This window comes from Leuresthes tenuis, unplaced genomic scaffold, assembly GCF_036924035.1.
Source record: "Leuresthes tenuis unplaced genomic scaffold, fLeuTen1.0.hap1 SCAF_34, whole genome shotgun sequence".
Taxonomy (NCBI): Eukaryota; Metazoa; Chordata; class Actinopteri; order Atheriniformes; family Atherinopsidae; genus Leuresthes; species Leuresthes tenuis.
Genome location: NW_027325388.1, coordinates 314751 through 339023, shown reverse-complemented (window position 1 = coordinate 339023; position 24273 = coordinate 314751). Strand labels below are relative to the sequence as shown.

Below are 24273 nucleotides of genomic sequence, written 5' to 3'. Positions count from 1 at the left end.
AATGTTATGTGTATAAACTGTGTTGAGTTGTAGTTACTCAGTAGTGTCTCAGTGAAACAACCGACGGGGGAAGCCTTGCGGTGACAACAAAAGCAGTGTTTTACTGATCAGTCAAGTTGCTCCAGTGTACTCCATACAAACTGGTTGGCTACTGAAGGGATATAAAATGGGGAATACTTGTTTTAAAGCAAACAAGGAATTAGATGGGAAAAATACATGTTTTAACGGGACCCAGACAATATTAAATACTCAGACAGATGGGAGAAGAAGTGTAGTTTTGTAGGAAATCACAAAATTATTACATAAAATGAGTGAAATCAATTGAAGAATGCCTTTCTGAAGAGCTGTTTACCACAGATGAGCAGCTTTGCGACCAAGCACATTGTAGATCGCTTTACTGCCAAAATGATCTAGTTTAATGGATTGGTTTAGACATTTATAACAGCATTTTAAGAACAAAGAGAGAAACAAAAAGGGACAACGCTTCATGGTGGAAGGTGATGTATAAATAACTGTGTATATGATGAAGGAGAGACCATTTGAGCAGCACAGCCATTTCGCAGCACAGGGACAGCAGTCCAAGTTAAAGGATCTCCCATGTGGTATCACCTGTCACACTGTGTCAAGGCATCAAAAGAAGAAAAAATCACCAAACTCAAGGACAAAGAGACGAAGACTCCGGTGAACGAAGAGAGAGGACTTACAAACCAGAAATACAAAAGGATGCTCGATATCAAGATCCAGAAGAAGAGGCTAACAATGCCACGAACACTTACGATGCTGGGAATGATGCCAGCAATGAACAGAGAAGAAGATTCAGTGTCATCAATCTGCAACACGTGCCTCTAATGAGGGGGTGAATATAGAATCCTCAACGATTACAACGTCTCTGGGAACTGTGACAACAACAAGGTTTAAACCATTTTGATATATATTGTAACCTATTGGCTAAGGAATAGTGCTGAAAATGAGGTAAATCTAATCCACCACTGTCCTTGGTCTTCTGTAGGGTTTTTAAACTAAGACGTGGTGGTTTGTTTTTCCACAGAAATTTGGAGATGCATGAATCTAGTGACTTAAACCAAGTAGCAGATGGTTTTATGGGGATCATTGAGAACAAATAGTTAACTTTTGGTAGTATCATCATTTTAATGGTTGTAACTCTCCCCATAAGTGATATAGGTAAGGACTTCCAACGAGAGAGATCGTCCTCTACTCTCTTTACTAATTGCACATAATCCATCTGTACTTATCAGTTTAATATGTGATATGTCTATGCAAGGACTACATATTAAATGGATTTTTATCAATAGGAGTTGAAAAAGGAGCTTGCTCCGTTCACTCCAAGCATCGACCCGGTACTGCAGTGCCGCTGGGAACGGTGCGCTCTCCTCTGCTCTTGTGAAAAAGCTAACAGCGGTGCAGGATGGAAGTTTCTTTTAGTCTGCTGAGAAAAGAGAGTGAATGCGAAGTAGACTTTAACACGGCTCTGGGAGCGAGCCGAGTGCGGGCTAACCAGGAGAAATGCTTGAAAGAAACGCGACACCGAATGAGCGGTCAGAACAAAGCCTCAATACGGTGTTCCTGTGGTGTTTTTATAAAATGCGGTGAAAATAAAGGTGGGAATGCCCCATAGAAAACTAAAAGGTGGAGCGGAAGTGTTCGGCTGCAAGAAGGTGTGAATGTCCGACTATATTTGGTGAAAAGCAGGTGAAGCAAGGTCTGAATGCCCAACCTTACATCATCAAAAGCGAGATCAGAGGTTTTTGGCTGCAAGAAGGCCATAGTTTGCCAAAAGCGGGTAAGGTGCGAATGACCGACTAAATATCAACAAAAGTGGGGGCGGAGGTCTTCGGATGCAAGTGGGTGTGAATATCCCACCATACAAGTATGGTGGAGAGGAAGCTGTGAATGGCCGACCATAGTTTGCAAAAAGCGGGTGAGAAAAGGTGCGAATGTCCAACCATACATGATCGAAACAGGGTGTTTGGCTGCGACAAGGTGTGAATGTCCACCCATAATTAATGAAAAGCGGGCAACAAGTAGGTTCGAATGCCATACCATACATCATCAAAAGCAGGAGTGGATGTGTTTGGCTACAAGAATGTTTGAATGTCCGAGCATAGTTTGTAAAAAGCGGGTAAGAAAAGGTTCGAATGCCCGAACATACACCATCAAAAGAGGGAGCGGAGGTGTTCCGCTGTAAGACGGTGTGAATGTCCGACCATAGTTGGTAAAAAGTGGGTATGAAAAGGTGCGAATGCCCAAATTCGGCTGCAAAAAACTGTGTTCGGCTGCAAAAAGGTGTGAATGTTCGACTAAAGTTTGTAAAAAGCGGGTAAGACAAGGTGCGAATGCCTGACAATGTATGATCAAAAGCGGGAGCGGAGGTGTTCAGCTGCAAGAAGGTCTAAATGTCCATAATTAATTGCTAGAAAACATGAAAGAAAATTTTCGAAAATCAATCCGCACATGATCATAAGTGGGAGAGGAGGTGTTCAGCTGCAAGAAGGTGTGAATATCCTACCATAATTGCTGAAAAATGTGTTAGAAACGGTAAGAATCCCGGACCATACCTCATCAAAAGCTAGAGAGGTGGTGTTCGGCTACAAGTAGGTGTGAATGTCTGACTAAAGTTCAAATATATTAACAAAAGCGGGAGGAGAGGTCTTCGGATGAGTGGTTGAGAATTTCCAACCATAATCTATAAAATGCGGTGAAAAAAAAGGTGTGATAGAAACCTAAAAGGTGGAGCGGAAGTGTTCGGCTGCAAGAAGGTGTGAATGTCCATCTATAGTTGGTGAAAAGCAGGAAAAGCAAGGTCTGAATGCCCAATCTTACATCATCAAAAGCGAGATCAGAGGTGTTTGGCGGCAAGAAAACGGGTAAGGTGTGAATGACCGACTAAATATCAACAAAAGTGGGGGCGGAGATCTTCGGATGCAAGTGGGTGTGAATATCCCACCATACAAGTATGGTGGAGAGGAAGCTGTGAATGTCCGACCATAGTTTGCAAAAAGCGGGTGAGAAAAGGTGCGAATGTCCAACCATACATGATCAAAACAGGGAGCGGAGGTGTTTGGCTGTGACAAGGTGTGAATGTCCACCCATAATTAATGAAAAGCGGGCAACAAGTAGGTTCGAATGCCCAACCATACATCAACAAAAGCAGGAGTGGATGTGTTTGGCTACAAGAAGGTTTGAATGTCCGAGCATAGTTTGTAAAAAGCGGGTAAGAAAAGGTGCGAATGCCCGACAAAGTATGATCAAAAGAGGGAGTGGAGGTTTTCGGCTACAAGGTTTGAATGTACGACCATAGTTTGTAAAAAGCGGGTAAGAAAAGGTGCGAATGCCCGAACATACACCATCAAAAGAGGGAGCGGAGGTGTTACACTTGAAAGACGGTGTGAATGTCCGACCATAGTTGGTAAAAAGTGGGTAAGAAAAGGTTCGAATGCCCGAATATATACCATCAAAAGCGGAAGCGGAGGTGTTCGGCTGCAAGAAGGTGTGAACGTCCGACCAAAGTTTGTAAAAAGCAGTTAAGAAAAGGTTCGAATATCCAACCAAACATAATCAAAAGTGGGAGCAGAGCTGTTCGACTGCAAGTAGGTGTGAATATCCACCCATAATTCCTGAAAAATGGGTAAGAAAAGGTGCGAATGCCCAACCATACATCATCAAAAGAAGAAGTGGATGTGTTCTGCTACAAGAAGGTTTGAATGTCCGACCATAGTTTGTAAAAAGCGGGTAAGAAAAAGTTCGAATGCCCGAACATACACCATCAAAAGAGGGAGCGGAGGTGTTCCGCTGTAAGATGCTGCGAATGTCCGACCATAGTTGGTAAAAAGCGGGTAAGAAAAGGTTAAAAAACCGGACTGTACACAATCAATAGCGGGAGCGGAGTTGTTCGGCTACTAAAAGGTGTGAAAGTCCGACCATGGTTTGTAAAAAGCGGGTAAGAAAAGTTGCGAATGCCGGACAATGTATGATCAAAAGAGGGAACGGAGGTGTCATATTATTATTATTATATATCATATGTCATATGTCATAAACTGCTTTGTCATATTTTTCAGCAAGTATGGTCGGACATTCACACCTACTCACAGCCGAACACCTCCGCTCCCGCATTTGATGGTGTATAGTCGGGCATTCTCACCATTTCTCATCAGGTTTTTGCAAATTATGATCTGACATTCACACCTGCTTTTGATGATGTATGGTTGGGCATTCGCACCTTTTTTTACCCATTTTTCAGGAATTATGGGTGGACATTCACACCTTCTTGCAGCTGAACACCTCCTCTCCCGCATATGATCATGTGCGGTTTGATATTCGAAAATTTTCTTTCATGTTTTTTAGCAATTATTGATGGACATTGAGACCTTCTTGCAGCTGAACACCTCTGCTCCCGCTTTTGATGGTGTATAGTCGGGCTTCCGAGCCTTTTCTTCCCCGGTTTTTACAAATTATGGTTGGACATTCAGACCTTCTTGCAGCCGAAAACCTCCGCTCCCTCTTTTGATCATACATTGTCGGGCATTCACACCTTTTCTTAACCGCTTTTTACAAAACATGGTCGGACTTTCACACCTTCTTGTAGCCGAACACATCCCTTCCCGCTATTGATTGTGTACAGACGGCCATTTTAACCTTTTCTTACCCGCTTTTTACCAACTACGGTCGGACATTCACACCTTCTTATGGCGGAACACCTCCGCTCCCTCTTTTGATGGTGTATGTTCGGGCATTCGAACCTTTTCTTACCCGCTTTTAACAAACTATGCTCGGACATTCAAACCTTGTAGCCGAACACATCCAGTCCTGCTTTTGATGATGTATGGTTGGCCATTCGAACTTTTTCTTACCCGCTTTTTACCAACTACGGTCGGACATTCACACCTTCTTATGGCGGAACACCTCCGCTCCCTCTTTTGATGGTGTATGTTTGGGCATTCGAACCTTTTCTTACCCGCTTTTTACAAACTATGGTCAGACATTCAAAGCTTCTTGTAGCCGAACACATCCAGTTCTGCTTTTGAGGATGTATGGTCGGACTTTCACACCTTTTAGTAGCCAAACCACTCCGCTCCCGCTATTGATTGTGTACAGTCGGGTATTTTAACCTTTTCTTACCCGCTTTTTACCAATTATGGTCGGACATTCACACCTTCTTACAGCGGAACACCTCCGCTCCCTGTTTTGATCATTTATGGTCTGGCAATACTACCTTTTCTTACCCGTTTTTGAGTAATTATGGCTGGACATTCACAGCTTCTTGCATCCGAACACCTCTTCTCTGCTTTTGATGATGAATAGTCCGGCATTCTTACCTTTTCTAACACATTTTTCAGTAATTATTGTCGGTCATTCACACCTTTCTCATCAGCTTTTTGCAAATTATGATCTGACATTCACACCTACTTGCAGCCGAACACCTCGGCTTCCGTTTTTGATGGTGTATATTTTGGCATTCGAACCTTTTCTTACCCACTTTTTACAAACTATGCTTGGACATTCACACCTTCTTGCAGCCGAACACATCCACTTCTGCTTTTTATGATGTATAGTTGGGCATTCACACCTTTTCTTACCCATTTTTCAGTAATTATTGGTTGGAAATTCAGACCTTGCAGCCGAACACCACCGCTCCCTCTTTTGATCATACATTGTCGGGCATTCGCACCTTGTCTTACCTGCGTTTTACAAACCATGGTCGGACTTTCACACCTTCTTGTAGCCGAACAACTCCGCTCCCGCTATTGATTGTGTAGAGTCGGGTATTTTAACCTTTTCTTACCCGCTTTTTACCAATTATGGTCGGACTTTCACACCGTCTTACAGCGGAACACCTCCGCTCCCTCTTTTGATGGTGTATGTTCGGGCATTCGAACCTTTTCTTACCCGCCTTTTACAAACTATGGTCGGACATTCAAACCTTCTTGTGGCCGAACACATCCACCTCTGCTTGTGATGATGTATAGTTGGGCATTCACACCTTTTCTTATCCATTTCTCAGTAATTATTGGTGGACATTCAGACCTTCTTGCAGCTGAACACCTCTGCTCCCGACTTTGATGGTGTATAGTCGGGCTTTCGAGGCTTTTCTTCAACGGTGTTTACAAATTATGGTTGGAAATTCAGACCTTGCAGCCGAACACCTCCGCTCCCTCTTTTGATCATACATTGTCGGGCATTCGCACCTTGTCTTACCCGCGTTTTACAAACCATGGTCGGACTTTCACACCTTCTTGTAGCCGAACAACTCCGCTCCCGCTATTGATTGTGTACAGTCGGGTATTTTAACCTTTTCTTACCCGCGTTTTACAAACCATGGTCGGACATTCACAGCTTCCTCTCCACCATACTTGTATGGTGGGATATTCACACCCACTTGCATCCGAAGACCTCCGCCCCCACTTTTGTTGATATTTAGTCGGTCATTCACACCTAACCCGTTTTCTTGCAGCCAAACACCTCTGATCTCGCTTTTGATGATGTAAGATTGGGCATTCAGACCTTGCTTTTCCTGCTTTTCACCAACTATAGACGGACATTCACACCTTCTTGCAGCCGAACACTTCCGCTCCACCTTTTAGGTTTCTATCACACCTTTTTTTTCACCGCATTTTATAGATTACGGTTGGAAATTCTCAACCACTCATCCGAAGAGCTCTCCTCCCGCTTTTGTTAATATATTTGAACTTTAGTCAGACATTCACACCTACTTGCAGCCGAACACCACCTCTCTAGCTTTTGATGATGTATGGTCCGGCATTCCTACCGTTTCTAACACATTTTTCAGCAATTATGGTAGGACATTCACACCTTCTTGCAGCTGAACACCTCCTCTCCCACTTATGATCATATGCAGATTGATTTTCGAAAATTTTCTTTCATGTTTTCTAGCAATTAATGATGGACATTTAGACCTTCTTGCAGCTGAATACCTCCGCTCCCGCTTTTGATCATACATTGTCAGGCATTCGAACCTTGTCTTACAAACTTTAGTCAAACATTCACACCTTTTTGCAGCCGAACACAGTTTTTTTCAGCCGATTTTGGGCATTCGAACCTTTTCATACCCACTTTTTACCAACTATGGTCGGACATTCAAACCTTCTTGTAGCAGAACACATCCACTTCTTCTTTTGATGATGTATGGTTGGGCATTCGCACCTTTTCTTACCCATTTTTCAGGAATTATGGGTGGACATTCACACCTATTTGCAGTCGAACAGCTCAGCTCCCACTTTTGATTATGTTTGGTTGGATATTCGAACCTTTTCTTACCTGCTTTTTACAAACTTTGGTCGGACGTTCACACCTTCTTGCAGCCGAACACCTCCGCTTCCGCTTTTGATGGTATATATTCGGGCATTCGAACCTTTTCTTACCCGCTTTTTACCAACTATGGTCGGACATTCGCACCATCTTACAGCGGAACACCTCCACTCCCTCTTTTGATGGTGTATTTTCGGGCATTCGCACCTTTTCTTACCCGCTTTTTACAAACTATGGTTGGACATTCAAACCTTCTTGTAGCTGAAAATCTCCACTCCCTCTTTTGATCATACATTGTCGGGCATTCGCACCTTTTCTTACCCGCTTTTTACAAACTATGCTCGGACATTCAAACCTTCTTGTAGCCAAACACATCCACTCCTGCTTTTGTTGATGTATGGTTGGGCATTCGAACCTACTTGTTGCCCGCTTTTCATTAATTATGGGTGGACATTCACACCTACTTGCAGCCGAACACCTCGGCTTCCGCTTTTGATGGTGTGTATTTTTGCATTCGAACCTTTTCTTACCCGCTTTTTACAAACCATGGTCGGACTTTCACACCTTCTTTTAGCCGAACAACTCCGCTCCCGCTATTGATTGTGTAGAGTCGGGTATTTTAACCTTTTCTTACCCGCTTTTTACCAACTATGGTCGGACATTCACACCTTCTTACAGCGGAAAACCTCCGCTCCCTCTTTTGATGGTGTATGTTCTGGCATTTGAACCTTTTCTTACCCACTTTTTACAAACTATGGTCGGACATTCACACCTTCTTGCAGCGAAACACCTCCGCTCCCTCTTTTGATTGTGTATGTTCGGGCATTCAAACCTTTTCTTACCCGCCTTTTACAAACTATGGTCGGACATTCAAACCTTCTTGTGGCCGAACACATCCACCTCTGCTTGTGATGATGTATAGTTGGGCATTCACACCTTTTCTTATCCATTTCTCAGTAATTATTGGTGGACATTCAGACCTTCTTGCAGCTGAACACCTCTGCTCCCGACTTTGATGGTGTATAGTCGGGCTTTCGAGGCTTTTCTTCAACGGTGTTTACAAATTATGGTTGGAAATTCAGACCTTGCAGCCGAACACCTCCGCTCCCTCTTTTGATCATACATTGTCGGGCATTCGCACCTTGTCTTACCCGCGTTTTACAAACCATGGTCGGACTTTCACACCTTCTTGTAGCCGAACAACTCCGCTCCCGCTATTGATTGTGTACAGTCGGGTATTTTAACCTTTTCTTACCCGCTTTTTACCAATTATGGTCGGACATTCACACCGTCTTACAGCGGAACACCTCCGCTTCCAATTTTGATGGTGTATGTTCGAGCATTCGAACTTTTTCTTACCCGCTTTTTACCAACTATGGTTGGACATTCACACCTTCTTACAGCGGAACACCTCCGCTCCCTCTTTTGATGGTGTATGTTCGGGCATTCGAACCTTTTCTTACCCGCTTTTTACAAACTATGCTCGGACATTCACACCTTCTTGCAGCGGAACACCTCCGCTCCCTCTTTTGATGGTGTATGTTCGGGCATTCGAACCTTTTCTTACCCACTTTTTACAAACTATGCTCGGACATTCACACCTTCTTGCAAAGAAACACCTCCGCTCCCTCTTTTGATTGTGTATGTTCGGGCATTCAAACCTTTTCTTACCCGCCTTTTACAAACTATGGTCGGACATTCAAACCTTCTTGTGGCCGAACACATCCACTTCTGCTTTTGATGATGTATAGTTGGGCATTCACACCTTTTCTTACCCATTTTTCAGTAATTATTGGTGGACATTCAGACCTTCTTGCAGCTGAACACCTCTGCTCCCGCTTTTGATGGTGTATAGTCGGGCTTTCGAGGCTTTTCTTCAACGGTGTTTACAAATTATGGTTGGAAATTCAGACCTTGCAGCCGAACACCTCCGCTCCCTCTTTTGATCATACATTGTCGGGCATTCGCACCTTGTCTTACCCGCGTTTTACAAACCATGGTCGGACATTCACAGCTTCCTCTCCACCATACTTGTATGGTGGGATATTCACACCCACTTGCATCCGAAGACCTCCGCCCCCACTTTTGTTGATATTTAGTCGGTCATTCACGCCTAACCCGTTTTCTTGCAGCCAAACACCTCTGATCTCGCTTTTGATGATGTAAGATTGGGCATTCAGACCTTGCTTTTCCTGCTTTTCACCAACTATAGACGGACATTCACACCTTCTTGCAGCCGAACACTTCCGCTCCACCTTTTAGGTTTCTATCACACCTTTTTTTTCACCGCATTTTATAGATTACGGTTGGAAATTCTCAACCACTCATCCGAAGAGCTCTCCTCCCGCTTTTGTTAATATATTTGAACTTTAGTCAGACATTCACACCTACTTGCAGCCGAACACCACCTCTCTAGCTTTTGATGATGTATGGTCCGGCATTCCTACCGTTTCTAACACATTTTTCAGCAATTATGGTAGGACATTCACACCTTCTTGCAGCTGAACACCTCCTCTCCCACTTATGATCATATGCAGATTGATTTTCGAAAATTTTCTTTCATGTTTTCTAGCAATTAATGATGGACATTTAGACCTTCTTGCAGCTGAATACCTCCGCTCCCGCTTTTGATCATACATTGTCAGGCATTCGAACCTTGTCTTACAAACTTTAGTCAAACATTCACACCTTTTTGCAGCCGAACACAGTTTTTTTCAGCCGATTTTGGGCATTCGAACCTTTTCATACCCACTTTTTACCAACTATGGTCGGACATTCAAACCTTCTTGTAGCCGAACACATCCAGTCCTGCTTTTGATGATGTATGTTCAGGCATTCGAACCTTTTCTTACCCGCTTTTTACAAACTATGCTCGGACATTCAAACCTTCTTGTAGCCGAACACATCCACTCCTGCTTTTGATGATGTATGGTTGGGCATTCGAACCTACTTGTTGCCCGCTTTTCATTAATTATGGGTGGACATTCACACCTTGTCGCAGCCAAACACCTCCGCTCCCTGTTTTGATCATGTATGGTTGGACATTCGCACCTTTTCTCACCCGCTTTTTGCAAACTATGGTCGGCCATTCACAGCTTCCTCTCCACCATACTTCTATGGTGGGATATTCACACCCACTTGCATCCGAAGACCTCCGCCCCCACTTTTGTTGATATTTAGTCGGTCATTCGCACCTTACCCACTTTTGGCAAACTATGGCCTTCTTGCAGCCAAAAACCTCTGATCTCGCTTTTGATAATGTAAGGTTGGGCATTCAGACCTTGCTTCACCTGCTTTTCACCAAATATAGTCGGACATTCACACCTTCTTGCAGCCGAACACTTCCGCTCCACCTTTTAGTTTTCTATGGGGCATTCACACCTTTTTTTTCACCGCATTTTATAAAAACACCACAGGAACACCGTATTGAGGCTTTGTTCTGACCGCTCATTCGGTGTCGCGTTTCTTTCAAGCAATTCTCCTGGTTAGCCCGCACTCGGCTCGCTCCCAGAACCGTGTTAAAGTCTACTTCGCATTCACTCTCTTTTCTCAGCAGACTAAAAGAAAGTTTCATCTTGGGCTCCCTGAAACTTCCATCCTGCACCGCTGTTTGCTTTTTCACAAGAGCAGAGGAGAGCGCACCGTTCCCAGGGGCACTACAGTACCGGGTCGATGCTTGGAGTGAACGGAGCAAGCTCCTTTTTCAACTCCTATTGATACAAATCCATTTAATATGTAGTCCTCGCATAGAGGACACATCAGACATTAAACTAATAAGAACAGATACTACACTTGATCTTAGCCAAAAGGCCGAGAAGCGATAACTGTCCACTGGTTCACGTCCGAGGGCCCTTCCTGGCACAATGCGCACTTGTAGCGGTGTTCTTTTTATGGCCATAGTGTCACTTTGCACCTCGGCCCACCCGCTGCACTGAGCACTCTTCAGCCCTTTTAAATGGTATAACTTTACACTACCGCACGCTCCAGCGAGCACCATTCAAGCAACAACTTTGCACTCCAGCTTCGAACATTGGCACAGTCGCAACAAGTAAGACGACTCTACTCAGAAAAGTCACTCTGCACAGTAACAAGATTTCTTTTGCACAGACAGAAAGGGCTTCATCCGCAAAGGTAAAGCCTGCCAAAAATAGAAACAACTCATTAGTGCTGCTCAACGTTGTACTTTGCAGTAAAACAAAGAGCAAATCTAAAGATTCAGGAATCCGAGAATAAGCTTACTTCCATGAGTTCTTCACGATTTCGGATTTTGCTATAAAATGAATTCCTTCACTCAAACTAAATTAAAACTGCTAAACCGCTAATCTGTTACATGCAAGGCAGATGTCAAATTCACCGAAATAGGATCTAAGGGTATTTGGCCAATCGAGCTGTAGCAGCTTCGGTAAAAGAGTATAAGTTGAAGAGTTTGTGAATAAAGGTGTGCGCACACATAGTGAGTTGTAGGAAAATAGGCAGGGAGCAATGCCGGCTGGGGTATAGGTTCTTGTATGTTGTCTGACTGTTTGATTTGAATGTGTTGTGTAAGTGTCCTGTTGAATGTTACATGTTTGGGCTTTGACACGCTTCACTGTGGTTGTTAACTGTGTGGTGTGTCCTGAAATGTTATATGTTTGGGCTGTGTGACATGCTTAATGCTTTTCAGTAGCAACCCACTTATTGATATATAGCAACTGACAACATAAGAAGTCCGGACATACTTTGATAGTAGTTGTAGAAGTATCCTTATTGATAATAGATAAACTAATTCATAGTGATAGAACAGTAGATGAACAGGTGCCTGCACATGTCTCATGAAAATAAAATGGGTGTATGATTGCTGACGGCAGAGCAATACTGCCAAACTTATGAGTTCTTGTGGCAAACTTGATTCAGTGTCTTGACGTGTATACGCTGTTTCGCTGACTTGTCACAAGAAACAAAGTGTGTTTGATAAGATCCGACCATTTTATTACGGGAGGATCAGTATGTATGGATTCTGATGTGACTGATAAACTCATTCGTATCTTAAGCATAATCTAATACGTGAGACAACGCCCTGGCACACAATCAAAAAAAAAAAAAAGAGAGAGCGGTTTTGTGTCCCCACAGTCCATAATGTAGAAAAGAGAGAAAAAAAGCCTTTCTGATTTGTTGTGTGTGCTCACAGTGCAGAGTGTAGAGAAAAGAGAGAAAAGAAAGCCGTTTTGGTGTCACGGGTGTTGTGACTTACACACACACATTTCTGAATTGAGAAAGGAAATTATTTTAGAGGAAGCACTAGAGTTTAGATCCCACATTTGTTGATAGGCATTCATTTAATTTTTCTTTTAATCAGTTTTAAAGTGAATACTAACTGAGAAATGAAAAAGGTGAAGAGTTTAGAAGCTTGGTTCAAGAGCAAAACTTGGTTTATGATCAGCTGAGTCTCTAAACAGAACAGCAAAGGGCTTCATCGAACATTTAAAAAAGATTCAGATTGTTAGAATATCCAGAATTTATAGGAATGGTGGTGATTACTCTTATTTTCTAGAATGGAAATAACTGCACCATGTCTGTTTTATGAATTTAAGGGGCTAAAAAGTTTTGTTCTCGTTTTTCTATGATTAACCGAATGTATGTGAGAGTCCAAACAGACAGAAGGGTTACGGCCGAGCGCTGGACCTTCCAAAAAAGATGAGACAGGCTGGACCCGTGCCATACTAGTTAAGGCCTGCCTGTGGATAACAGGTTCTTTAAACTCTCACACACACAAACTCACACACGTTCGCACACATACACCCATACACACACACATTCTTGAACTTGCTGCAAGATTAAACCTTTGCATTAACTGACTCCAGCAACTCTGAGTCTCATTGAGAGACTTTTCTCAACAATTGGGTCCTCAAACCAGATCTCAACGTTTTTTCCGCTGTCCAGGGTCGGAGCTGAAACCGTGCACGGGGGAGTCCAGTACTCCTAATGAAAGACCCCCTGCTGAATTGCGGTAATTAGGGGCCAGTGTCCACTGAAAGGGGGAAAAAGGGACGAGATCGTACTTTTGAATCAATGGCCAGAAGCCATTGGCAGTGCAGGCATCAACAATAATGGTGTTATTTCACCCATTAACACTTAAGGTACCTCATGCAGTGGCTGTGATATGGTTACTTAACAAAATATCTTTACCAGACATCTCTCCTACATAACAGTTCTTCTTTCACAGCCACACCTTGTTGTCGAGAGATGTGCTACACTTAATCCATCCACACTGCTACCTACCCCACAGATGGAAAGCCAGAAATAACCATCAGTGTTTTACCCAGGCCAGACTTAACTGATATACGTTATGAAAATGCAGAAATAACTATATTTATTCAACAGATCAAGGAAAAAAACCCTGATGGCACAAATGCTACAGGATTTGCAGTAGTAACAGAAACTGAAGTTTTCTTAAAACAACCACTACCAAAAAATTACTCTGTTCAAGCAGTCGAATTGGTAGCTTTAACTGAAGCTTGTAAATTAAATAACAAAAAGGTTGTTAACGTTTACACTGACAGTCAGTATGCCTTCTCAACTGTACATGTGTTAACACAGCATTGGAAAAACAGGTATGTTGACATCCACAGCTAAATGTATAAACTACAAATATTTTAGCATTATTAGATGTTATTCAATTGCCATCTACAATAGACTCGTATGAATGACCGGAAGGAAAACCATACTGCCAAAGAATTTGTTTAAATATGCTGCAGTATTGAGCCACGGACCATGTCATGTCTCAACAGGAGGGATGGAAGCAATAATGAACCAGGTTTTTACAGCATATGGTTTTACTAATTATTAAAAACATTTTTTTAGAATAAATAAATGAATAAAGTTTTGTCTAGCAGGTCAAATATGTGCAAAATACATTCCACAGGGCAATCTAAGACCAAAACGATGATAATTCCCTAAGCCAGTGTATCTTTTTCAACATATTTGTTTGGATTTCATTATTTCATTATTTTGTAGATTTCATTGAACTAAATTAATGTTAAGGGAAACGATTCTGCTCAGTGACAACAGAGGTTTTTACCAAATGGTCTGAAATATTTCCATGTGCACAAGCAGATGCACTCTCAGTAGCAAAATCACGCGTAAAATAACTCATTTCTAGATTTGAAATTCCTGAAAAGATCTTCAGTGATAATTTGACACACTTTGTAAACAATGTCATCTCACTGATGGCAAAGAACTTAAAATAGACCTTAGAAACCACTGTGATATAGAAGGTTTCGCTAACACATTGGAATTGTTTTACTATTTACATATGCATGTGCAGTGAAGAATTGCTTGCTGCTGATAAATGCAAAGAAGAACAGCTTACACATAAATTATTACATAGAATTAGTGAAATCAATTGAAGAATGCCTTTCTGAAGAGCTGTTTACCACAGATGAGCAGCTTTGCGACCAAGCACATTGTAGATCGCTTTACTGCCAAAATGATCTAGTTTAATGGATTGGTTTAGACATTTATAACAGCATTTTAAGAACAAAGAGAGAAACAAAAAGGGACAACGCTTCATGGTGGAAGGTGATGTATAAATAACTGTGTATATGATGAAGGAGAGACCATTTGAGCAGCACAGCCATTTCGCAGCACAGGGACAGCAGTCCAAGTTAAAGGATCTCCCACGTGGTATCACATGTCACACTGTGTCAAGGCATCAAAAGAAGAAAAAATCACCAAACTCAAGGACAAAGAGACGAAGACTCCGGTGAACGAAGAGAGAGGACTTACAAACCAGAAATACAAAAGGATGCTCGATATCAAGATCCAGAAGAAGAGGCTAACAATGCCACGAACACTTACGATGCTGGGAATGATGCCAGCAATGAACAGAGAAGAAGATTCAGTGTCATCAATCTGCAACACGTGCCTCTAATGAGGGGGTGAATATAGAATCCTCAACGATTACAACGTCTCTGGGAACTGTGACAACAACAAGGTTTAAACCATTTTGATATATATTGTAACCTATTGGCTAAGGAATAGTGCTGAAAATGAGGTAAATCTAATCCACCACTGTCCTTGGTCTTCTGTAGGGTTTTTAAACTAATACGTGGTGGTTTGTTTTTCCACAGAAATTTGGAGATGCATGAATCTAGTGACTTAAACCAAGTAGCAGATGGTTTTATGGGGATCATTGAGAACAAATAGTTAACTTTTGGTAGTATCATCATTTTAATGGTTGTAACTCTCCCCATAAGTGATATAGGTAAGGACTTCCAACGAGAGAGATCGTCCTCTACTCTCTTTACTAATTGCACATAATCCATCTGTACTTATCAGTTTAATATGTGATATGTCTATGCAAGGACTACATATTAAATGGATTTTTATCAATAGGAGTTGAAAAAGGAGCTTGCTCCGTTCACTCCAAGCATCGACCCGGTACTGCAGTGCCGCTGGGAACGGTGCGCTCTCCTCTGCTCTTGTGAAAAAGCTAACAGCGGTGCAGGATGGAAGTTTCTTTTAGTCTGCTGAGAAAAGAGAGTGAATGCGAAGTAGACTTTAACACGGCTCTGGGAGCGAGCCGAGTGCGGGCTAACCAGGAGAAATGCTTGAAAGAAACGCGACACCGAATGAGCGGTCAGAACAAAGCCTCAATACGGTGTTCCTGTGGTGTTTTTATAAAATGCGGTGAAAATAAAGGTGTGAATGCCCCATAGAAAACTAAAAGGTGGAGCGGAAGTGTTCGGCTGCAAGAAGGTGTGAATGTCCGACTATATTTGGTGAAAAGCAGGTGAAGCAAGGTCTGAATGCCCAACCTTACATCATCAAAAGCGAGATCAGAGGTTTTTGGCTGCAAGAAGGCCATAGTTTGCCAAAAGCGGGTAAGGTGCGAATGACCGACTAAATATCAACAAAAGTGGGGGCGGAGGTCTTCGGATGCAAGTGGGTGTGAATATCCCACCATACAAGTATGGTGGAGAGGAAGCTGTGAATGGCCGACCATAGTTTGCAAAAAGCGGGTGAGAAAAGGTGCGAATGTCCAACCATACATGATCGAAACAGGGTGTTTGGCTGCGACAAGGTGTGAATGTCCACCCATAATTAATGAAAAGCGGGCAACAAGTAGGTTCGAATGCCATACCATACATCATCAAAAGCAGGAGTGGATGTGTTCGGCTACAAGAAGGTTTGAATGTCCGAGCATACACCATCAAAAGAGGGAGCGGAGGTGTTCCGCTGTAAGACGGTGTGAATGTCCGAGCATAGTTGGTAAAAAGTGGGTATGAAAAGGTTCGAATGCCCAAATTCGGCTGCAAAAAACTGTGTTCGGCTGCAAAAAGGTGTGAATGTTCGACTAAAGTTTGTAAAAAGCGGGTAAGACAAGGTGCGAATGCCTGACAATGTATGATCAAAAGCGGGAGCGGAGGTGTTCAGCTGCAAGAAGGTCTAAATGTCCATAATTAATTGCTAGAAAACATGAAAGAAAATTTTCGAAAATCAATCCGCACATGATCATAAGTGGGAGAGGAGGTGTTCAGCTGCAAGAAGGTGTGAATATCCTACCATAATTGCTGAAAAATGTGTTAGAAACGGTAAGAATCCCGGACCATACCTCATCAAAAGCTAGAGAGGTGGTGTTCGGCTACAAGTAGGTGTGAATGTCTGACTAAAGTTCAAATATATTAGCAAAAGCGGGAGGAGAGGTCTTCGGATGAGTGGTTGAGAATTTCCAACCATAATCTATAAAATGCGGTGAAAAAAAAGGTGTGATAGAAACCTAAAAGGTGGAGCGGAAGTGTTCGGCTGCAAGAAGGTGTGAATGTCCATCTATAGTTGGTGAAAAGCAGGAAAAGCAAGGTCTGAATGCCCAATCTTACATCATCAAAAGCGAGATCAGAGGTGTTTGGCGGCAAGAAAACAGGTAAGGTGTGAATGACCGACTAAATATCAACAAAAGTGGGGGCGGAGATCTTCGGATGCAAGTGGGTGTGAATATCCCACCATACAAGTATGGTGGAGAGGAAGCTGTGAATGGCCGACCATAGTTTGCAAAAAGCGGGTGAGAAAAGGTGCGAATGTCCAACCATACATGATCAAAAGAGGGAGCGGAGGTGTTTGGCTGTGACAAGGTGTGAATGTCCACCCATAATTAATGAAAAGCGGGCAACAAGTAGGTTCGAATGCCCAACCATACATCAACAAAAGCAGGAGTGGATGTGTTTGGATACAAGAAGGTTTGAATGTCCGTGCATAGTTTGTAAAAAGCGGGTAAGAAAAGGTGCGAATGCCCGACAAAGTATGATCAAAAGAGGGAGTGGAGGTTTTCGGCTACAAGGTTTGAATGTACGACCATAGTTTGTAAAAAGCGGGTAAGTAAAGGTGCGAATGCCCGAACATACACCATCAAAAGAGGGAGCGGAGGTGTTTCACTGCAAGAAGGTGTGAATGTCCGAGCATAGTTTGTAAAAAGTGGGTAAGAAAAGGTTCGAATGCCAGAACATACACCATCAAAAGAGGGAGCGGAGGTGTTCCGCTGTAAGAAGGTGTGAATGTCCGACCATAGTTGGTAAAAAGCGGGTAAGAAAAGGCTAAAATACCCAACTCTACACAATCAATAGCGAGAGCGGAGTTGTTCGGCTAAAAGAAGGTATGAAAGTCCGACCATGGTTTGTAAAAAGCGGGTAAGAAAAGGTTCGAATGCCAAAATATACACCATCAAAAGCGGAAGCCGAGATGTTCGGCTGCAAGTAGGTGTGAATGTCAGATCATAATTTGTAAAAAGCTGATGAGAAAGGTGTGAATGACCAACAATAATTGCTGAAAAATGTGTTAGAAAAGGTAAGAATGCCGGACCATTCATCATCAAAAGCGGGAGAAGAGGTGTTCGGCTGCAAGAAGCTGTGAATGTCCAGCCATAATAACTCAAAAACGGGTAAGAAAAGGTAGTATTGCCAGACCATAAATGATCAAAACAGGGAGCGGAGGTGTTCCGCTGTAAGAAGGTGTGAATGTCCCACCATAATTGGTAAAAAGCGGGTAAGAAAAGGTTAAAATACCCGACTGTACACAATCAATAGCGGGATTGGAGTTGTTTGGCTACTAAAAGGTGTGAAAGTCCGACCATGGTTTGTAAAAAGCGGGTAAGAAAAGTTGCGAATTACGGACAATGTATGATCAAAAGAGGGAACGGAGGTTTTCGGCTGCAAGAAGGTCTAAATGTCCAACCATAATTTGTAAAAACCGGGGAAGAAAAGGCTCGGAAGCCCGACTATACACCATCAAAAGCGGGAGCGGAGGTGTTCAGCTGCAAGAAGGTCTGAATGTCCATCAATAATTGCTAGAAAACATGAAAAAAAATGTTCGAATATCCAACCGCACATGATCATAAGTGGGAGAGGAGGTGTTCAGCTGCAAGAAGGTGTGAATGTCCACCCATAATTCCTCAAAAATGGGTAAAAAAAAAGGTGCGAATGCCCAACCATACATCATCAAAAGCAGGACTGGATGTGTTCGGCTACAAGAAGGTTTGAATGTCCGAGCATAGTTTGTAAAAAGCGGGTAAGAAAAGGTTCGAATGCCCGAACCTACACCATCAAAAGAGGGAGCGGAGGTGTTCCGCCATAAGAAGGTGTGAATGTCCGACCGTAGTTGGTAAAAAGCGGGTAAGAAAAGGTTAAAATACCCGACTGTACACAATCAATAACGGGAAGGGATGTGTTCGGCTACAAGAAAGTGTGAAAGTCCAACCATGTTTTGTAAAAAGTGGTTAAGAAAAGGTGCGAATGCCCGACAATGTATGATCAAAAGAGGGAGCGGAGGTTTTCGGCTGCAAGAAGGTCTGAATGTCCAACCATAATTTGTAAAAACCGGGGAAGAAAAGGCTCGAAAGCCCGACTATACATCATCAAAAGCGGGAGCGGAGGTGTTCAGCTGCAAGAAGGTCTCAATGTCCATCAATAATTGCTAGAAAACATGAAAGAAAATTTTCGAATATCAAACCGCACATGATCATATGCGGGAGAGGAGGTGTTCAGCTGCAAGATGGTGTGAATGTCCACCCATAATTCCTGAAAAATGGGTAAAAAAAGGTGCGAATGCCCAACCATACAACATCAAAAGCAGGTGTGAATGTCAGATCATAATTTGCAAAAACCTGATGAGAAATGGTGAGAATGCCCGACTATACACCATCAAATGCGGGAGCGGAGGTGTTCGGCTGTGAGTAGGTGTGAATGTCCGACCATACTTGCTGAAAAATATGACAAAGCAGTTTTCACTTGGTTTGAGTGAAGGAATTCATTTTCTATCAAAATCCGAAATTTTGTAGAACTGGTGAAAAGAAGCTTATTCTCGGATTCCTAAAGGTTTAGTGTTGTTCTTTGGTATACTGCAAAGTAATACTTTCTATTTTGTTGAAACCCATTCAGACATGGATAAATATGAAGGACAAAGCAGTTTTAACTTGGTTTGAGTGAAGGAATTCATTTTCTATCAAAATCCAAAATTTTGTAGAACTGGTGAAAAGAAGCTTATTCTCGGATTCCTAAAGGTTTAGTGTTGTTCTTTGGTATACTGCAAAGTAATACTTTCTATTTTGTTGAAACCGATTCAGACATGGATAAATATGAAGTACAAAGCAGTTTTAACTTGGTTTGAGTGAAGGAATTCATTTTATATCAAAATCCAAAATTTTGTAGAACTGGTGAAAAGAAGCTTATTCTCGGATTCCTAAAGGTTTAGTGTTGTTCTTTGGTATACTGCAAAGTAATACTTTCTATTTTGTTGAAACCCATTCAGACATGGATAAATATGAAGGACAAAGCAGTTTTAACTTGGTTTGAGTGAAGGAATTCATTTTATATCAAAATCCAAAATTGTGTAGAACTGGTGAAAAGAAGCTTATTCTCGGATTCCTAAAGGTTTAGTGTTGTTCGTTGGTATACTGCAAAGTAATACTTTCTTTTTTGTTGAAACCTATTCAGACATGGATAAATATTAAGGACAAAGCAGTTTTAACTTGGTTTGAGTGAAGGAATTCATTTTATATCAAAATCCGAAATTGTGTAGAACTGGTGATAAGAAGCTTATTTTCGGATTTCTAAAGGTTTAGTGTTGTTCTTTGGTATACTGCAAAGTAATACTTTCTTTTTTGTTGAAACCTATTCAGACATGGATAAATATGAAGGACAAAAGCAGTTTTAACTTGGTTTGAGTGAACGAATTCATTTTATATCAAAATCCGAAATTGTGTAGAACTCGTCAATCGACGCTTATTCTCGGATTCCTGAAAAGGTTTAGAGTTGTTCTTTCCTATCCTGCAAAGTACAACGTTCTTTTTTGTTTAAAGCTATTTAGACATGAATAAATATGAAGGACAAAGCAGTTTTAACTTGGTTTGAGTGAAGGCATTCATTTTATATCAAAATCCGAAATTGTGTAGAACTCGTGAAAAGAAGATTATTCTCGGATTCCTAAAGGTTTAGTGTTGTTCTTTCCTATCCTGCAAAGTACAACGTTCTTTTTTGTTTAAAGCTATTATGACATGGATAAATATGAAGGACAAAGCAGTTTTAACTTAATCGGTTTCAACAAAATAGAAAGTATTACTTTGCAGTATACCAAAGAACAACACTAAACCTTTAGGAATCCGAGAATAAACTTATTTCCACGAGTTCTACACAATTTCGGATTTTGATATAAAATGAATTCCTTCACTCAAACCAAGTTAAAACTGCTTTTTCCTTGATATTTATCCATGTCTGAATAGGTTTCAACAAAATAAAAAGTATTACTTTGCAGTATACCAAAGAACAACACTAAACCTTTAGGAATCCGAGAATAAACTTATTTCCACGAGTTCTACACAATTTCGGATTTTGATATAAAATGAATTCCTTCACTCAAACCAAGTTAAAACTGCTTTTTCCTTGATATTTATCCATGTCTGAATCGGTTTCAACAAAATAAAAAGTATTACTTTGCAGTATACCAAAGAACAACACTAAACCTTTAGGAATCCGAGAATAAACTTATTTCCACGAGTTCTACACAATTTCGGATTTCTATATAAAATGAAATCCTTCACTCAAACCAAGTGAAAACTGCTTTGTCATTTTTTTCAGCAAGTATGGTCGGACATTCACACCTACTCACAGCCGAACACCTCCGCTCCCGCATTTGATGGTGTATAGTCGGGCATTCTCACCATTTCTCATCAGGTTTTTGCAAATTATGATCTGATATTCACACCTGCTTTTGATGATGTATGGTTGGGCATTCGCACCTTTTTTTACCCATTTTTCAGGAATTATGGATGGACATTCACACCTTCTTGCAGCTGAACACCTCCTCTCCCGCATATGATCATGTGCGGTTTGATATTCGAAAATTTTCTTTCATGTTTTTTAGCAATTATTGATGGACATTGAGACCTTCTTGCAGCTGAACACCTCTGCTCCCGCTTTTGATGGTGTATAGTCGGGCTTCCGAGCCTTTTCTTCCCCGGTTTTTACAAATTATGGTTGGACATTCAGGCCTTCTTGCAGCCGAAAACCTCCGCTCCCTCTTTTGATCATACATTGTCGGGCATTCACACCTTTTCTTAACCGCTTTTTACAAAACATGGTCGGACTTTCACACCTTCTTGTAGCCGAACACATCCCTTCCCGCTATTGATTGTGTACAGACGGCCATTTTAACCTTTTCTTACCCGCTTTTTACCAACTACGGTCGGACATTCACACCTTCTTATGGCTGAACACCTCCGCTCCCTCTTTTGATGGTGAATGTTCGGGCATTCGAACCTTTTCTTACCCGCTTTTAACAAACTATGCTCGGACATTCAAACCTTGTAGCCGAACACATCCAGTCCTGCTTTTGATGATGTATGGTTGGGCATTCACACCTTTTTTTTTACCCATTTTTGAGGAATTATGGGTGGACATTCACACCTTCTTGCAGCTAAACACCTCCGCTCCCACTTATGATCATGTGCGGTTTGATATTCGAAAATTTTCTTTCATGTTTTCTAGCAATTATTGATGGACATTCAGACCTTCTTGCAGCTGAACCCCTCTGCTCCCGCTTTTGATGGTGTATAGTCGGGCTTTCGAGCCTTTTCTTCCCCGGTTTTTACAAATTATGGTTGGACATTCAGACCTTCTTTTAGCCGAAAACCTCCGCTCCCTCTTTTGATCATACATTGTCGGGCATTCGCACCTTTTCTTACCCGCTATTTACAAAACATGGTCGGACTTTCACACCTTCTTGTAGCCGAACACATTCGCTCCCGCTATTGATTGTGTACAGTCGGGTATTTTAACCTTTTCTTACCCACTTTTTAGCAACTACGGTCGGACATTCACACCTTCTTATGGCGGAACACCTCCGCTCCCTCTTTTGATTGTGTATGTTCGGGCATTCAAACCTTTTCTTACCCGCCTTTTACAAACTATGGTCGGACATTCAAACCTTCTTGTGGCCGAACACATCCACTTCTGCTTGTGATGATGTATAGTTGGGCATTCACACCTTTTCTTACCCATTTCTCAGTAATTATTGGTGGACATTCAGACCTTCTTGCAGCTGAACACCTCTGCTCCCGCTTTTGATGGTGTATAGTCGGGCTTTCGAGGCTTTTCTTCAACGGTGTTTACAAATTATGGTTGGAAATTCAGACCTTGCAGCCGAACACCTCCGCTCCCTCTTTTGATCATACATTGTCGGGCATTCGCACCTTGTCTTACCCGCGTTTTACAAACCATGGTCGGACTTTCACACCTTCTTGTAGCCGAACAACTCCGCTCCCGCTATTGATTGTGTACAGTCGGGTATTTTAACCTTTTCTTACCCGCTTTTTACCAATTATGGTCGGACATTCACACCGTCTTACAGCGGAACACCTCCGCTCCCAAATTTGATGGTGTATGTTCGAGCATTCGAACTTTTTCTTACCCACTTTTTACAAGCTATGGTCGGACATTCAAACCTTCTTGTAGCAGAACACATCCACTTCTTCTTTTGATGATGTATGGTTGGGCATTCGCACCTTTTCTTACCCATTTTTCAGGAATTATGGGTGGAAATTCACACCTACTTGCAGTCGAACAGCTCTGCTCCCACTTTTGATTATGTTTGGTTGGATATTCAAACCTTTTCTTAACTGCTTTTTACAAACTTTGGTCGGACGTTCACACCTTCTTGCAGCCGAACACCTCCGCTTCCGCTTATGATGGTATATATTTGGGCATTCGAACCTTTTCTTACCCGCTTTTTACCAACTATGGTCGGACATTCGCACCATCTTACAGCGGAACACCTCCGCTCCCTCTTTTGATAGTGTATTTTCGGGCATTCGCACCTTTTCTTACCCGCTTTTTACAAACTATGGTTGGACATTCAAACCTTCTTGTAGCCAAACACATCCACTCCTGCTTTTGTTGATGTATGGTTGGGCATTCGAACCTACTTGTTGCCCGCTTTTCATTAATTATGGGTGGACATTCAGACCTACTTGCAGCCGAACACCTCGGCTTCCGCTTTTGATGGTGTATATTTTTGCATTCGAACCTTTTCTTACCCGCTTTTTACAAACCATGGTCGGACTTTCACACCTTCTTTTAGCCGAACAACTCCGCTCCCGCTATTGATTGTGTAGAGTCGGGTATTTTAACCTTTTCTTACCCGCTTTTTACCAACTATGGTTGGACATTCACACCTTCTTACAGCGGAACACCTCCGCTCCCTCTTTTGATGGTGTATGTTCGGGCATTCGAACCTTTTCTTACCCGCTTTTTACAAACTATGCTCGGACATTCACACCTTCTTGCAGCGAAACACCTCCGCTCCCTCTTTTGATTGTGTATGTTCGGACATTCAAACCTTTTCTTACCCGCCTTTTACAAACTATGGTCGGACATTCAAACCTTCTTGTGGCCGAACACATCCACTTCTGCTTTTGATGATGTATAGTTGGGCATTCACACCTCTTCTTACCCATTTTTCAGTAAT

The 24273-nt window shown here is 42.1% G+C and overlaps 1 non-coding gene and 2 pseudogenes across 1 annotated transcript; 2 read left to right on the top strand and 1 right to left on the bottom strand.

The window, feature by feature from the left end:
- Positions 1-1215: 1215 nt before the first annotated feature.
- Positions 1216-1392, top strand: LOC140285224 (U2 spliceosomal RNA; annotated as a pseudogene).
- Positions 1393-10915: 9523 nt separating this feature from the next.
- LOC140285318 (U2 spliceosomal RNA) lies at positions 10916-11106 on the bottom strand. Its single transcript, XR_011910411.1, has one exon. It is a non-coding gene; the product is annotated as a U2 spliceosomal RNA (small nuclear RNA).
- A 4453-nt stretch (positions 11107-15559) lies between these two features.
- Positions 15560-15736, top strand: LOC140285222 (U2 spliceosomal RNA; annotated as a pseudogene).
- Positions 15737-24273: the final 8537 nt, after the last annotated feature.